This window comes from Ambystoma mexicanum, chromosome 6q (assembly GCF_040938575.1).
Source record: "Ambystoma mexicanum isolate Mex_15411 chromosome 6q, UKY_AmexF1_1, whole genome shotgun sequence".
Classification (NCBI taxonomy): domain Eukaryota; kingdom Metazoa; phylum Chordata; class Amphibia; order Caudata; family Ambystomatidae; genus Ambystoma; species Ambystoma mexicanum.
In genome coordinates, this window is record NC_090937.1 from 272,007,329 (window position 1) to 272,025,293 (window position 17,965).

A 17,965-nucleotide genomic window follows, 5' to 3' on the forward strand; every position below is an offset into this window, starting at 1 on the left:
TGGTATTGTTTGGGCTGGAAGACGTGGAAGGGGAATGGAGGTCCCTCCTGCGCATGGTCCACTTTTTGCTTTTAGCGGCCCAAGCCGTTCTGATGATTTCTTGGAAGGGGGAGCAGCTGCCGACTGTCATAGAATGGTCCAGGAAGGCCAGGGAATTATATTTAATAGAAAAGCTCATGGTGGTGTTGTATGGAAAGGGGGCAGGTGAGAGAATGCGGTGGGTGGGGTTTCATAGGGTCTACGCGGTGACTCAGTCCGGAGACATGGAATGATGGGTGTTGAATGAGAATCCGACATGGCAGGTGTGTCTTATGAGAGTGTGCAGTGACTACCCCCTCCCAGGGCGGTTGCCTGTGGCACAGGGGGATGGGGATTGTGTAATATGTTGCAACCGCCTCAAGGAGCTGTAGAGAGGGTCACCCCTCTTGCCACATGTGCTATAGGTGCCAATAAAGTGCTGCTTTATGTTCTTCTGTAGGGGGGGTTTGAGGGGCAGGGGTAGCGTCGAAAGATAATGTTGTGTTTGAGAATTGTTAAACAATCTGCCTTGTTGAGTTTTAACATATACAAAAAGACACAATAAAATGTGGAATAAAAAAACTAGCTTTCTGCACCTTCTGGGTCTCATGGCCTCCTGCTTAGAGGCTGGAACCAGCTTCAGGGACTGAAAGATCTTGACCATATGGAAGATGTTCGCCACTCAATCCTCAGGCTGGAAGGCCCTGCCCAGGTGAATGTCCAAATGAAATAGAGGGACTGAGATGGTGAAACATGTGACTTCTTGAAGTTCTGGGAAAAGAAACACTAACTGTGCAACAGGGTGCACGTGTGGTACCCATGTGCCAACACCTGATCCTTTCATCCAGGCAGGGGGACGTCTTGCATGCTTTCCCTCCTAAGGAGAGCCACAACCATGGTCAGCAGTTTGGGGAAGACCCTGTGCATCAAAGAACGGTCAAACTGAAGAAACCTGAATTGGTAGTGGGAAGACCAAACTATAAATCTCAGGTACTTCTTGTGATTGTGTTAGATTGGCACATGGAAGTAGGCACCCTGACGATCCAGGTACTGTGACATAATGACTACTGCTCTGCAGGAGTATAAGGATGAGTAAGTGAATAAACTGCCACTTTAGTAGTAGTGTGGATAGGAGTAGGTAGTGTTCCCAATCATAAAGGTGCAATAGTGCCGCAGGAGTATCCGCCTGACAATAAGCAAAGACCCCCGATCTCATGATTGTTACCCGGTAGGCTGTGGCAGCCATATTAGACCAAGCGTTAATGGACACGATGATTCATGCACCACTTAACAATAGACAATTGTTATTTAAGCAGTGCATGTCTTTTACCTCTGTGCACCTAGAGCCTTTCCGGGTCACTTCCCCATCACGAAAGGATTTCTGAAGTTCTGATAGCCAAAGTTGGGCAAGCGGAGATCGCTGCTGTCCTTCCAAACCCGGCAAAGAAACAAAATAACTTTTCCCTCATTTCAGAATTCAAGCACCGCTATCAAGGATGGATCCACTGTTTAAATTTAATTACATACAAAACTGAGTTATTTATGTTCATCGCAACGATTCTTACTACAATGGCTCTGCTCCTAGCGGCAACAGACTTCATTCAAAGTACAGAGAGTGCACGTTGACTTGTCCCTGCCTTTTCTGTGCATATGGAAACGGAGTAACATTACCCTGAGGTTAAGGGATTGTTAATGCGCTGTAGGTAGGGAATGACACCACCCTTTAACAGGTACGCTGATTACTAATAGAACCTACTGGCATAAACCACTGCCATTGATATAGGTGCAGCTCAAAAGGTATTCCTCTTTCGCCACTTGGTAGAGCAGGCTGAGCGCAAGCTATATCTTCAGGAGGTGTGCAAGCCGATAACAGTAGCAACCCAGACAACTGAAGTACAATGGCTCCAAAATAAAAGAATTTCAAATTGATTGTATGCATAAGACAACACCTGTAAAGAAACACAGACAATGCAGACCTGCGAACTGGCCCTCTGATCATTGCCTGAACACTCCTGCCCATCTACCCAATCGGATAAGATTTTTAAAGCCCCTTCTTTACCTTTTTCTGGAAGAACTTAAACTTTGACAGTCACTTTGGTCCGTTAAAAAGGTATTTGAAGAGGGCCTTCGCCTCGGTCCATTTTGTCTTGTTTTTGCGGCTCACCAGCTTGAAGCCAGGCTTCAAGGCACTACCTGCGGCAGGGATTTGGTTTTGAATTGGGGAACTTGGCAGCAGTCACCATGTGATGGACCCAGTGATACGGGATGGCAAGAAGCATGGGACGCAATGTCTGAGTCGATGTACCTCTGATGCCTGTATCTAACTGCTTTTGAGCCCAGAGCTGTTCCTTAACTTTAGAGTTTTTGGGGAGGCCCAAGCCAGCATCTCCAGGGACAAGTCGAGTCCTTCTGTTCTGCACTCCCACTCCATGGAGCTTTGCTTGCACCTACAGGGGATCCATCACCTCCAGTGAACAGAGCCTACTTTCAGTGCAGCCAGGAGAGGGGCAGGCCTTGGTCAACAGCAGTTCACCCCGACTTTGCCCTGGAGCTGTTTGGGGGACAGAGCTCTCCTCTGCTGTGGTTGACGTCTGTCTTCACCTGACTGGAATGGACTGCACTCCCAACAGAGGTCCAGTGAATCCTTCTTGTGCTTCAAAAGTCTAAAGATGGATCAAAGAATGAGGGTGTGCTCCCTCCTTTTAATTGCTTTGCACCAATCCCCTGTGATATTGTCAGACTGTTCACCCTCACTACCCTTCTCCTCACATGTGGCTTCCTCTTGCTTGTCCTTGGAGTGTTTGTATGATCTTCGGGGAGTTCTGGTATCTTCCTTTTTAGACTTGTCTCTGGACCTCCTGTCATGCAAGTAGGGTCTGGCTCCCTCGGAGGCCACCTCGACAGGAGGTGGGACCTGTCTTGGGGGGCCCCGAGGAGCCAAAGCCCCGCGACAGGGAAAAAAACGATGGGCGGTAAAAAACCCTGTGTAGTCTTCCAGAGATGGTATTGAAATGGAGACTCTCCAATGGTGGATGTGGTAGCGAGTGATCCGGAGTGAAACCAAGAAACAAGTGGATCAAGCGAGTTCGTTCTGTCCACCAAAATGAAGATGGCTTGAGGAAAAGAAGGCAGGATCCAATCCGTGGAGACTTGGCCGGATACAAGATAGCAGCAACGAGAAGCAATAAGGGAGGAAAGAGAAGAGGGAAAGAACCCGGAATGGGGGAACACGGACCGAGCAAAGAGGGAAAGGTAGGAAAAGAGGAAGAAGCAGTTAAAGTCCCTACTTACCAGAAACGGTTGGATCCACGAAAGGCACAGAGAGGAACACGAAGATACGCGAGGATAGCGGCGGACCGCTAGTACGAGTGGCAAGATGCCGAAAGCAAAGGGAAAGTCTGAAAAGGAGTGACAGACAAGTGCCGTGAAAGGACAAGGGAGTATGGAAAGGCGGAGTAAAACAGAGGTAAGGCAAGCGGGTAGGAGTAAGCACTACGGGGGGCACTGAAGGAGCTAAACGGAGTATTTAGCTGAGCGCTGGTATCACAAGGCGTAACAACACAAATACAACGCGCCGGGAGGTGGGCGGGGCTTACTTAAATAACAAAGGCAGCCATGTTGGATGAGGACTGGACTGCTAAGTGAAGGTTCTCCGCGGCAAAAACTTCCACTTCTGCCATAGCTTCCAAGGATGGATCCTGACAGATAACTTGGCCACCTTACCACAGACTTGCAAGATGTTATACTCTGGGTTTAACGACGCAAGTAGTGCCCTTTGACTTATATTGTCTGGATTCATGCTAGGGTTCTTTTCCTTTTCCTGATCCCTTCATTTCCCGCAGAGTTGGGGGCTAGGTTAAGAGAAAGGTATGGAAAGGTGGTGGAGTAAGTTATCAAAGGGATCCAGTCATCAGCACCCTGGTGTGAGAGTGGCTTTATGCCATGTCAGTGCTGCCTTTGAAACACTGGTTTCGAGAATCCTTTCCCCAGGGCACATGAACTTTCCCCTGGAGGTCATTAGACTTCATACAGGAGAATTAAAGGTGTAGCATCCTGACCATTTTTTCCACATGGCTGTAGTAGAGACTGCCAGACCAGAGACCAATCCACATCAGTCCTGTCTTAGCTGAGCCCTTCTCACAGAACTGAGCTGACATTAGTGAAATATCAAATTGGTGTGTCTGTGTAATTGCGTCTCCTTAGTAGTCACCATGTTGCAACCATACTTGGCTCATATTTATAGATTTACGTGTCACCAGACTGACTAAGGCATACAATGATCATAATTAAGATCAGAGGTGCAGAAGATTAAAAAGTCTCCTCTGTTGCTGGAACCCAAAGTTCCTGCAGTCACAAATGAATATGTGACCTTTAAACTTGTTCTGTGCAACTGCAGCACTGTTTGCTGTAACCAGTCTCCTGATATCTATAGCAAGACACGTGTTGCACTATAATTTTGGCATGTAGCATTTATAAAAAGGGGGGGTCTGATTTGCAGAACTCTCTTACAAACACAGAATTAGCTGCATCATTTTAGTATTACACATTTAAAAGAGGTGAGGGAGTGGGGGCATAGATGGTGGATGGGATAGTAACACTATGGGAGCGTGCCGTCCCCGTTCCCATCCAGGCATAGGCAATTCAACTCGCTGAATCTCCAAAAATGAAGAGGCATTAATGGCTATACTAGAGCACGTGGAACGGCTCCTCTGGGCTAAAGTCGGCCTCCCTCAACCAAGAAAAGAGCCTTTAGAGAAAAACTTAAAAAACAAACTATTCAGGTGTGTGGAGGGCTCAAGATAATACTAGGCACGTAACTGCATTTCGCCAAGCTTCAGTGTTAAAGCGGCAACTACCCAGATCCCTACCACTTCCTTAAGAGACCTGGCAAATGGAGTGGGCGGGCTCGAGCTTTTCCTGGCTAGGCAGAGCAGCTGTGATAAAAATGTAAAGCATCAGTGGGAGGATGTTCCTCTTCTAATCGGTTCCAATTTAGAACCAAAGGCAAGTGCTTAAAAAGTGCCTTTTTACCTCCCCCCCCAAATAAATTGAATCAGTAGTCCCGAACAAAAGTACGTAAAAAGAAAGTTCTAGCAAACAGACTGATCAGGGTGTATTAATTTATTGATGACCTTCTTTAGACAGGATATGTCCCAAATAGAAATATCTCGAATAATTTGAGGCGACTCCATCGAGTGGTCAAACATACTGAAGGAGAGACAAGCAAAATGGCGATAGTATCACTGGATGCGATCAAGGCATATGACTCGGTCACGTGGCCCTGGTTGAAGGCGGCCCTAGCCAATTACGGTATGGGGCCAGGATATCTTCCCTGGGTAGAACTCCTATATAGTGCGCCACTAGCAAGAGTGAAGACAGGAACTGTGATCTCTGAAAGGTGGCAACTTGGTAGAGGAACCAGACAGGGATGCCCCTGGTCCCCCATGTTGTATATCCTGGCTTTGGAACCTCTGGCGATTTATTTAAGGCAGCAATATGATGCAATAGGCATTATCGTCGGGGAAACATCACATTTAATTTCACTAAACGCAGACGATATGTTATTGTATTTGCGCTACCCAGAGGAGAATCTTCAGTATATGTTGGAAGTGATGAAGAGGTTTGCAGAACTTTCAGGTATAGCTGTGAACCCCAGTAAATCCTGTGCGTTCCCACTGGGCAGATGTAGAGGGCTCTCGGTGGAGAATTTGCTGGTTTTACAGTACCGTGGGAAGTCACAACCTTTAGATATCTTGGGGTAGACATATACCATACGGTAGAAGCCGAACACAGGCATAATACAGAAAGAACGGTTAAGAAACTGGAAAACAGCATGAAGTTCTGGGCAAAACTCCCCTTGGCAATGATGGGGCGAGGGGCGATGCTCAAGATGGTGGCATTGCCCAGACTGTTGCATTGCTTCGCGAACATCCCATACTCCATACCCCGGAAATTCTTTACTAGGTTGGACAGCATATGCAGGGAATTTCTATGGCACGGGATAAGGAACAGGATAGCCCTGTGAAAACTCCAAAATCTGCATGAGAAAGGGGGCATTAAATTACCAAACTGGGAAGTATATTATGTAGCGAGTCAATTGCAACATGTAGCCAAATGGCTCTCTGCGGAGCCTACCTTAGAAAATATGGGGCGCAATCTCCTTGATGCAGCCCATGCTCTGAGAGAAATGACATGGTTACCCAAGTGGGAGTTGAGAGGTCGTCCGGGGATGTTGGGTCTTGGGTGGGGGATGTGGCAGAGGGCATGCCGGTTGATGGACAAACTGGCCCCGTGCTCCTCACAAATCCCATTGGTCATAGTGATGGGAACAGAAAAGCAACTAAGGTTAATGATTAGGAAGTACTGGGATCCGGTGGGAATAGCACCGTTGGGGGATGTGTGGCAGGAAGGGAAAATATTGGAATTTGAGGAGCTGTTGGAACAAACGGGGTTGAGTGCCAGGCAATATATTACGTATCATGGGATGGTGCAACGAATTAAAGATACCTGGTCCGAGGTGGAACTGGCAGAGGAACCGGACACCACACTAGATATGATATATGATATAGCAGAAGGGGGGCATGAAACGTCTAGAGCGTACGAGATGATGATGACTCAAGTGGGCAAGGAAGTGGTGCAACTTAGACTGGACAGGGAGGAAGAAGTAGGGGACCCGATGAGTGGCGGGATGTGGGAAAGGGCTCAAGGGTATCATAAAAAAATATCGAGAAATGCTAGGCTGCAACAGATACAGTTGTACATAATTCACAGAGCATACCTGAAGCCACTAAAGATAGCCAAATTTAAGAACGCCGGAAGCCAAGTGTGCCCCAAATGTAATGAGGAAAATGCAGGAATGGTACATATGTTCTGGGCATGCCCACTGATAGCGAAATATTGGAGAGACATAGCACAGAAAATGGAAGACAAGGGAATCTGTATGAAGGTGGATACTGTGTGGGTTTGTTTGTTGGGAGGGTTCCCCAGATCGCGGAAGCTTAAACATGTAAGTAAATTGAAAGATCTGGCGTATGTTCTGGCGAAGAGAAGGATTGTGATGGGGTGGAAAGCGTGTCATAAGCCCAAAGTGGAGACGTGGTGGAGAGACTTGCAGAAGTGGGCGGAGGCAGAAACAGTGGCATGGCAGGAGTCGTGTAAAGGGGACATAGAGGGCGAAGCTGGAGCCCTAGCGGGTTGGAGACAACTAATAGCAGAACTGTTTGGGCCTTCGTATGATGGACCAAGTGATGATGACTCAATAAGCACGGCGGAAGAGGACTCCCCACCACAAGAGGTGGAGACTAGCAATGGGAGAAAGTAGGCTCGGGAGGAGGGAGGGACGGGAAATACAGTGGATACATAACTTGCTCACAAATACAGTGGGCGAGAATGTAACAATGATTGTGTAAGTTTAGTTTGGTTTGTTATTTGTTGTTTGAATAAAATTAATAAAATTGTTTTAAAAAAAAAAGTACGTAAAAAGAAAAATACTGATGGCCCCAAAGACGGGATGGTTGGGGGTGTCTTGGATGTCCTGACGTTACGGAAATATTACTTCGCTGCGCAACTACGTGTCATTCCAGAATGAATTAAAACAACCACAGAGAAAAAATTGGGTGTTCAAAGAAGAGTATCACAAGGTCACACCACACGTGTGTAATTCACTTGGACTTTGGAATGGACTGCACTCCCAACAGAGGTCAACTGGGGTCCAGTGAATCCTTCTTGTGCTTCAAAAGTCTATAGATGGATCAAAGAATGAGAGTGTGCTCCCTCCCTCCAGTGAACGCTAGTTGAGACATTCAGTAATGCTATGACCAAAGCTTTGGATACGATCGCCCCTATCAAATTACATAACAGTAAAAGAGAATCTCACCTGAACTCATGGTTTACACCCCACCTAAAAGAACTACGCATCCAAAAATGCAAACTCCAAGCTATGTGGAGGCACACGCCCTCAGCGGAGAATAAAACCCTACTCGCCAACCTTTCCAAAAAATACAAGAAGGAAATAATCCAAACTAAAAAAGACACCTTCAATGAGAGAATCAGGAAAGCTAACTCTAACTCCAAAGAACTCTTTTCCATCCTCCGTGAAATGGAAAACCCAATCGCCCCCATAGACAACGTCCCTAAGGACAAGCTGTGGTGCTCTAGTATCCAAAATGCACTAGCAAATAAGAAAGCTTTTTTCATGGCAATTTTAGATTGTCAGCAGGGTAGTTTGGGTTCCAGTGGGACTCAAAATCACAACTCTCCAGACATACCTAGCACAACTACACTCAAAAACTGCAAACCTTTCAGATTCACTAACATATCCATATTGGAAACTGAAAAGGTCATACTATCCTTGAAACCCTCGAACTGCCAAGGCGACAGCTGCCCTGCACAAATCATGAAGGACGCAGCTAGAGACTTAGCACCGTTCATATCTAAATTAATTAATGCCTCCTTCAACACCAATTCGGTACCCACAAACCTCAAAGAATCATGGGTACTGCCTCTCCTCAATAAGCAGACCCTGGACCCAGCCATCCCTACTAACTATAGGCCTATCACCACCGTCCCATTCCTTCTCAAAATCATCGATAGAGTAGCCTACCTCCAGATTCAAAACTACTTAGAGTCCAACCAACTATTAGGATCGCGACAATCTGGATTCAGACCACTACATGGTACTGAAACGGCCCTCATTGACCTCAAGACACAAATCGACGAGTTGAAGGACAAAGGTAAAACAGCTATGCTCCTCCTCCTTGACCTTTCGGCAGCCTTTGACCTGGTGGACCATGCAGTGCTATGCAACCACCTCGCGTCCGCCGCCCATTTTTCAAGTGGAGCTATAGCATGGGTACAATCCTTCCTAACTAACCGTACGATGAGAGTGTTTTCCCCCTTAGCCGCAGCGGAACCAATTCACATCACTTGTGGTGTCCCACAAGGTTCATGTGTCTCCCCGACAATGTACAATATCTTCACTAAGCCTCTCTTTGACAAACTTGACAGATTGGGCGTAACCTACGCGGACGATATGCAGATCTCATACCACTATCGGTCAACTTTGTCGAAGATACAGCCTTAGTTAACAAGATTTACCTCCTCATTCAGGCATGGATGGCCTCTCACGGCCTCTGCCTAAATGACAGCAAAACTGAAATTTTGATTTTTGGCTCTGACTCTAACCTCAAAAAACTTAGCCCCAACTATCTTGCCTTCAACATAGATGCAACATAATCAAGGTGGCAACGGAGGTAAAAACACTAGGTTTCTACCTAGATGCCACCCTCTCCCTTAAAAAACAAGTTAACTCCCTGGCCTCGTCCACAGTGGACACCTGCAAACTAATTAGGACCTGCAGACCGTACCTATCTAAAACTAACTGCATTACACTAGCTAACGCATTAGTAATGTCGAAGCTGGACTACTGTAATGCCCTTTATGCGGGTGCCAACAAAAATGTCTTAAATAAAATGCAAATATTGCAAAATAATGCTCTTAGAGCTGCACTGGCCTTCCCCGGTAGAGCGCATATCTCCAATATAAGGAAAGACCACCACTGGCTAAAAATTAGCGACAGAGTTCTCCTCAAAACACTATCCCTCACCCACAAAGGACTGAACAATACTACTCCCCCTTACATCTCCGCCAGACTTACCAGAAAGTCTTCTAGTTACCATACCAGAGCTGCTAACCATTTCCTCCCCGAAACACCCAGATTTAGGCTTACAAAAGCGGGTGGAGCAAGCTTTCCTGTCAGAGCTGCCCAAGCCTGGAATACACTGCCTATTACACTCAGAGCCAATCTACCCTACTCTAGATTTAGATGCAAGGTGAAATGTTGGCTTTGGACCAACGACAACTAACCCTAGCTCTGAACCAGGCCCTTGAATCAGTGCATTGTACCGTTCTTATATCTCTGACTTCGTGATTAATGTCATGCATTGTATTGTACTATATTGTATTCCCATGTACTAATTGTACTGCTTTGTATTATGCCCTTGGCATGTTGTAACTCAATCCTAAGTAATCTTGTACCTGCTGCGCCCGGCTACCCCTGGGTTTGTGAGCGCATTATCAAATAATAAACATAAACACATTAGGACCAAACCATGGTTACACACAAAAAAAAGATTGAGAAACCTCTACATGAACACAATAACGAAAGAGGATGTTAATTATATTCCATGCCTCTATAGAGGGGAGGGGAACACCAGCTCTCCCTCACCATTCTCGCCTTTCAGGGGAAAGGAGGTATTTACACCACGTCCAGCAAAAGGAGCCGATGAGTAATTGAATCGGGGAGGAGGCCTTAAAGCAGGGGATATGTTTATGAGAGGGGGACTGAGATCTTATGAAGAATGCAAAGCTGTTTTTCGAATCAAGGAACGCAAATCCGGAAGTGTGCCAAGTGTTGGGCTGTTGGGGCTGGAAACGCTGCTGCCGCGCATTAATTTTTCCCATTGAAATCATGCTACGTTCCGTCGGCAAGAGGAAGATCGATTGCTGTGGAAACACTGACTCTTCTCATCCGCTTCATTATTTCAAGTAAATCAGGGGAAATTGTGCCTTACGCGCTTTGGGACTTGTGCTGGCATATTTGTGCTGGTGACTGTGTGGAGGGTGCCACCTCTGTGAAACGCCATTTGACAGTCTCTCTTTCATTTCAGCTCCTAAAGTTGTCCCGCCTACCATCGTCCAGCCTATCCATATAGGATATGGTGGCAAAGGGGTAAGGAGGTGTGTTATCTTAAGTCATATATGCCCAGTTTGCCCAATGTCTGATCGCTGCATTTAGCCTATTTTGCCCAATGTCTGATCGCTGCATTTAGCCTATTTTGCCCAATACTTCAGCCCACACTGCCTAATATCTAGCCCACACTGCCTAATAGTTGATCTATACATGCAATAACAGGTTCCAGTTTGATTAAACATAACACTATGTATTCTTACCTGCCTACCCCAGTCCATCGAGCATCACTTACTAACCTGATAGCCCTACTTATTATTACTGTCTATATCACCATGCCTTCCACTCTGCATATGGGAGGCTCCTGCGCCCTCTGAAGGCAATTTATCTCTAAATCCCCCTGTAGCACAGCTCTGAGAAACCTTAGACTCCAGGCACGAATACCTAAAATATTCGAACCTGTTAACAAATATAACATCAACTTGGATCACCTTCGACCAAAAGGTCCTTTGGAAACCACCTCTATTCCCAGCCGCAAACCCCCCCTTAAAAGAAATAAGACCACCACCAACCGATTTACCACTGCTAACCGGAGTCCTACACTACTGCCAGAATCTGACCTGAAAGGTGCTTTAATCAACGCTAGATCTCTAGTCGCTCATGCTACAGACATAGCAGACACTATCCTAGAAAATGACTTTGACCTCATCGCCATTACAGAATCCTGGCTCCACGAGGCAGCAGGTCCTGCACTAATGCTAGCAGTCCCAGACAACTATACGATCCTCAGAGCTGATAGAAAGATTAGTTTTGGCGATAATCGCTATACCTCCTCCTCGTGCCTCTAGTCTATGAGTCACTTCTACACCTAACCTTAAATCCTGCGAGTCTCTCTCCATTAAGCTACCCATGGCCAGTTCTCAAACATTAAATATCCATCTCCTCTATAGACCCCCAGGCACTATCAGTACCTTCAATGAAGATATTACCACTGTTATCTCGGAGAAGCTAAAATACTCCTCACAAACCTTAGTGCTAGGAGATTTTAACCTAGGGTACAATGATATCAATGATCACCAGGCCACTGCCGTAGTCAACACTCTGACAGAACTAGGCTTCACGCAAAAAGTGAACTTGTCCACCCATACCAAAGGGAGAACGCTGGACTGGATTGCCAGTCACAACTGCAAACTATCCATTACCTCCATTGCCCCACAAATATGGACTGACCACCACCTAATCTCCTTCACTCTCAATACTAAAAGACCCACTGCTCTAACACCCACCCTCGCAGCGCCTACACTAACTAGAAACAAGAAAAATATCACAGCAGACAAGCTTCGGTAGGATATGGGGCAGAATTTTAACTCCTTACCAGACCATACTGACCCAGGCCTTCTAGTAGAGGCATTCAATAACGCTATGACCACGGCGCTCGACAGCATCGCTCCACTTAAACTTAGGAACAGTAAACCAAAAAAGCATCTCAACTCTTGGTTCACGCCCCACCTAAAAAACCTAAGATTACAGAAAAGAAAATGCGAAACGGTATGGAACCTACATCCTACCGCAGAAAATAAAACTAATCTAAGAAATATCTCAACGCAATACAAAAAGGATATCATCCTGGCCAAACAAGAAATGTACAATAATAGGATTACCCAAGCCAACTCCAGTATGAAGGAGCTCTTCTCTATTCTAAAAGAATTAGAAACCCCTATTGCAGTACAGGATGACTCCATTAAAGATAAAACTTGGTGCACAGGCATACAGCTGGCACTAACCAACATAGTAGCCAACCTCCAAACAAAAATTGCTCTAAAGAAAGCCTCATTATCATCCCAAACCCAAATTCCCCTGAAAAAAACCCTTATACCTAAACCTAAAGAACTCACCCAATTCAACTTCTCTAAGGTCTCAGTGATCAAGGTAGAGAAAACCATCCTTGGACTCAAACCATCCAACTGCAAAGGCGACCAATGCCCAGCACAACTGATCAAGGACACAGCTAGAGACCTAGCTCCCTTCATCACCAAACTTATTAATGCCTCCTTTACCTCTGGCAACATCCCGCGCAACCTAAAGGAATCCTGGGTACTCCCCCTCCTGAAAAAACAAACACTGGACCCCAACATTCCAACAAACTACAGACCCATCACCACGGTCCCATTTTTACTAAAAATACTAGATAAGATAGCATACACCCAAATTCAGAATTTCCTCGAGGTGAACCATCTCCTTTGCACCCGCCAATCTGGCTTCCGCCCCCAACATGGCACAGAGACCGCCCTTATTGACTTAAAGGCCCAAATAGACTCACTCAGAGACGCGGGTAAATTAGCACTCCTCCTTCTACTAGACCTCTCAGCTGCCTTTGCACAGGACTCTGTGATCCACCAGGTCAGTCACTTGGACTCTGTATCCAGACTATGGCCTCGCCTGAGAAATGGGCCGCAGTCTTTCCTCAGTGACAGGACCATGAGGGTGTTCTCCCCCTCAGCGGCAGCAGACCCGATACAAGATCCCTGGGGCACGCCACAAGTAATGGGTGTCTCGCCCACACTCTACAATATCTTCACCAAGCCACTCTTTGACGATCTTGATAATCTGGGTATCACCTATACCAATTACGCAGACGATACCCAGATTCTCCTACCACTTACCGGGGATTATGGTGAAGATCTGGCTCTGGTGAAAAGAGTCTATAGCATCGTTCAGGCATGGATGGCCAAACATGGCCTATGCCTGAACGATGACAAAACGGAGCTCATCATCATGGGCACCGCTGCTCGCGTTTCTAAACTCAACCCAAATTACTCAGCATTCATCATCGATGGGAACACTATCAAGGTCACAAGAAAAGTAAAAACGTTAGCTTTCTACCTCGACTCGACCTTATCCCTCACCAAACAGGTAAACTCACTGGCCTCATCCACGGCCTATACATGTAAATTAATACGAGCCAGGAAACAATTTCTGTCAGATGACAGCTGCCTAATCCTATCCAGAGCCCTTACAATAATCTAATTTTGATAGGATAATTCCCTCTACATAGGGGCAACTAAACAAACCATTAACAGAATACAAGTGCTCCAAAATAATGCACTCAGACCAGCCCTAAGTATTCCCAGAAGAGCACATATTTCTGAAATAAGACGGAATCACAAATGGCTCTCTACCCAAGAAAAAATCAACCTCAAATCCGCCTCCCTCATCCACAAATGTCTAAATAACAAAGCCCTTCGTTACCTAACAGGCAGTTGGGACTTGTTGATCTAGTGTTTTTTTTTCTAGTAAAGCGTTCTGTTAGTGCCCAGATTTAAACTGACCACTATTGGAGGGTCCAGCTTCCCAGTCAGGGCAGCTCAACTGTGGAACTCCCTAACTCACACGCTTAGATCCGACCAAACGTTCTACAACTTCAGAAAGAACACAATAAAATGGCTCAACGAGAATGCTATGTAACCCACACCCCACCTACTGTATGCACTGTACCTGATATAAGAAGAGGTGAGAAGACAGCAAGTCTTCATACAGCTGACGTTTACATAATAGCAGATCTATATGTACTCTACTGCCTTACCTTCACCCTGTGGAGCTAAGAAAATTGTTTTACCATGCTCTGTATATTTGTAACCTCTGTAACCAAGCTGTAAGCCCTCTTACCACATGCGCCCTGCTACCTCAGGGTCCGGTGCGCACAATAAATAAACAAACAAACAAACAAACGGACAAAGATAGTAAAGCTATGTATAAGATGTTCTGCAAGACTATCAAATTGTCTAATGTTATAAATGCAACAAACAACCAGAGTTATTTACACGCTTTAAAGATTGCCTCAACTGTATGGTGTTATCAACCTATGCTCTTTGCTTGGATTATAGTTGGGGGCTCAAGTACGTTGTAAATCTGTGTACTTTCAGAGTAGCCCATCTGCAAATTGCACCGTGACACAAAGTAAATATCTAACCGTCAGTAAGATCACGCGCGAAAAAAACCAAACATAGTTTGTAGTCTACAGAGTGGGAAGAGTCTCCCCGATCAAAAATGCTTACTGCTTTAAACCGCTCCGTGCCTATCCAATTACATGATTCTAGCACGGAGGCCGTGCTACCCAGTCTACAATTCAATTTGCATGTAGATCGTGCAAGGGACACTGGTTCGACAGCAAGCGATGAATACTGTACCAAACAGTCAGCAAACGACAGTTTGAATGTGCACATTCTTACTGCACCTGCACGGAAACCCCCCCTTAGTGGTGTAACTAACACTAACTTTGGGTAACATGTGTTGGAATCGCTTTTGCATAAGCAGAATTATGAATGTCACAGTTTTTAAATGTGTCCGTAACGCTCACATTTATATAATCAGTATCTCTGATGTTTCAAATCTAGCCCCTGCGCTTTTGGATGAATGGAGAAAAAGATGTAGAATCTCTTTAGACCCTGCATCTCCTGCAGTGTTTTTGCCATCGGAGGTTGAGAGCATTTGCTTACACAACCTCCAGGACAATTGCCCCAATAGTGGATCTATTGAGTTGTTTGAGCAGTAGCCTACCAGGCCATTTCTGCCATCAACCAGCTCTCCTACACATTCCCAAAATGGGCGTCATTTAAGGACCCTTGTAATGTCAAAACATTATTCTGATGATTTGTCATCTTGTGATGGTGTGGATCCCTATATGAAGGATATTGGTACAAATACATCTGTATCTGAAAATGACATCACTGCACAGTCCAGCAAAGGGGATATCGATTCTTCATCATTCCGAGTAATCTCCAGCATCCTCAATCTATTGGACAAAGGTCATGATTTGTCGAACCTTTGTGGACTTAAGGTTGTCAAGAAAAATCATAGATTTGTCTGGGAAAATCTGAGAGGTGACATGGGCTAACATAAAGCCTTCAAATTTACACGAGTCCAGGAGGCTCAATTTCCCTGACTGCATTCTTAAATCTTTAACTACCGCTGTCCCCCAGTTGTGTAATAAACAATTAAGGAGGGTGATGCCGATGATACCTCGCAGCGTTTTTATGCTCAAGTGGTCTCTGTGGATGTGGCATCTGCGGTTCGCACTGGGGAGGACATTGCTTCCAGCAATGGGGAAGACGTGTGCTTAAATTCATTGAAATTGGATGATGTTTTTCATTATCTAATTTCGTGTCCTACGAGATCATATGTTGGTACAGAAGCTAAGTGTTCTATGTCTAACATCGCGATGCCTGATACAGGCAACTAAGAGGAACCATCAAATAGTCCCTCGCTGCTGCTCGATATAATTGAGTTTGAACAAACGGCCTCTATGCAAGCAGAGTCCAACAATATCACTCAAGAAACTGCCACAGAGGCAATCATTGGCAAAATGATATAAAGGAATTTCCCCATGACAGGTTTCAATTTTCCCAAAAAATAAGATGCGCCCATGCAAGGGCCCTTAAACGTAACAATAACATGGACAAAATAACTATCGCATGATACGCAACAAAACAAAAAAAATCACTACAATTTCAATATCAGCCTGTTATGAAAAAGGGTGGCCAAAAATCTAATTTAAAAAAAAACCCTGATCATTCTCTAAATGAGGCCCAAATTGACTTGACTCAACTGAACGAGGAATCAAAGAGAGTCCTCGATCTAGAAATGTCAGGCAATCCGAGCGGTTCACGTAAACAACGTAAACAATACGACTCTCTAAATGTATTTTAATTACTGCTTGTGATGAACGCGCTCGACCAATAATAGTGTCCCCTCTACACAAACAAGGTCTATTATCCAGTTATTATCCATTGGCAGTCAATAAAAGAACCAGTGTTGGTTTCACAGTGTGGGTAAAACCGTCAGCCCCGTTGGCAGTGTTATTGCAAATGTCTTCTCTCCCTCCAGCCACTATTCCAGATATGCTTCCCCCGGTGCCGACTCCTTGCAGGTCCTCTTTAGGTACGACATTTGATTTGGTCTATATTACATGATCTCATATCCAAAGTACGTCAAATTTGAGGCATGCAGCTACAAGTGATACAAATGAAATCACTAAGGCTGTGCCACCATTATCATCGGTGATAGCCTCTGATAGTAATTTGGGCATGAGCGAATTGTCTTCATTGAGAGTATCTGCTCAGTCATCAAATGTTCTTAAGATAGAGAAAGAAGAAAGCAGGTTTCTAAAGGACACTGCTGCCCATTTTGTTTAGGATCACTGCTCCATCCCAAAATGTATGCAGAGATTAAATTGCTCCTTTTTGTTCAATATCTTCAAAGGCAGTCCGCAACTACATACGCTCCATTCCGATGATATCGAATGATTAAGCTCGCAAACCACAACAACTAATATAATCATCGAATGAGGAGCAAAAATCATGCGATAAAGTTGTGTGGGAACATTGGGAAGTGTTTGAACTGTGTGGGCTTTCGCTTTGCCTATTTTGAACCATTGAAGAAGCCACTGAGTTCCTTGAGGCACAGTTACCTTCCATGGAGATAAATATGCAGAGTGTATCCACTAGTCAAGGTCTTAATGATCAGTCTGTTGATATTATCACACATACAATCCTTGGTGGGGGCAGTCTCCAACATCTCGTGGCTAGCTCCACTTTTGACCTCTGTTGTTTCTAGAAATGATAAACAGCCCACAGCAGTTCCATGAAACTATATTACAGGCAGGCTGGCTAGGATTGAATAATGTGAGGACTTGGCTCACACGGTCCTCCTACTGCAAGAAACCATGTGTGCAAAACACTTCATTGATGGCTTCACCTCTTTTTGTGTACCTATGGAGCAAGGTATCTCTGGCCGCCCTGCAGGAGGGGTTGCAATTTGTGTAAATAACATGTTTAAGCATGTTTCTCATGTGCTTTTTTCATAAAATGGCATTTTATCTATTGAATATATTCCCACATGTTAATCTGTTCGTTGTTTCTTATTGATTTGTATGTATTTTAATCCTGCCGCAATCACATTGGATGAATTTCTTGATCTCCTGGATGGGGTTTTTGAAGAAGCATTCTTGAAGCAACCAAATCACCACATAATATTAGAAATAGCCCATGTACACACTCAATTAAAATCACAACCTAACTATATGGACAACCTAGGCTATAATCATCAATTGTCTTCTGTAAGAAGGGGTGATTGCTGGATCCGCTATTTTCTGGAATGGAACATCGAATGGTCAAATTTGTATTCGGCCCTCATTTGGGAACTTGGGCTAGGGGTTCTGCCTTGTCATTTATTGACTCCTTTTTTGTTTCAAATTATTTACCA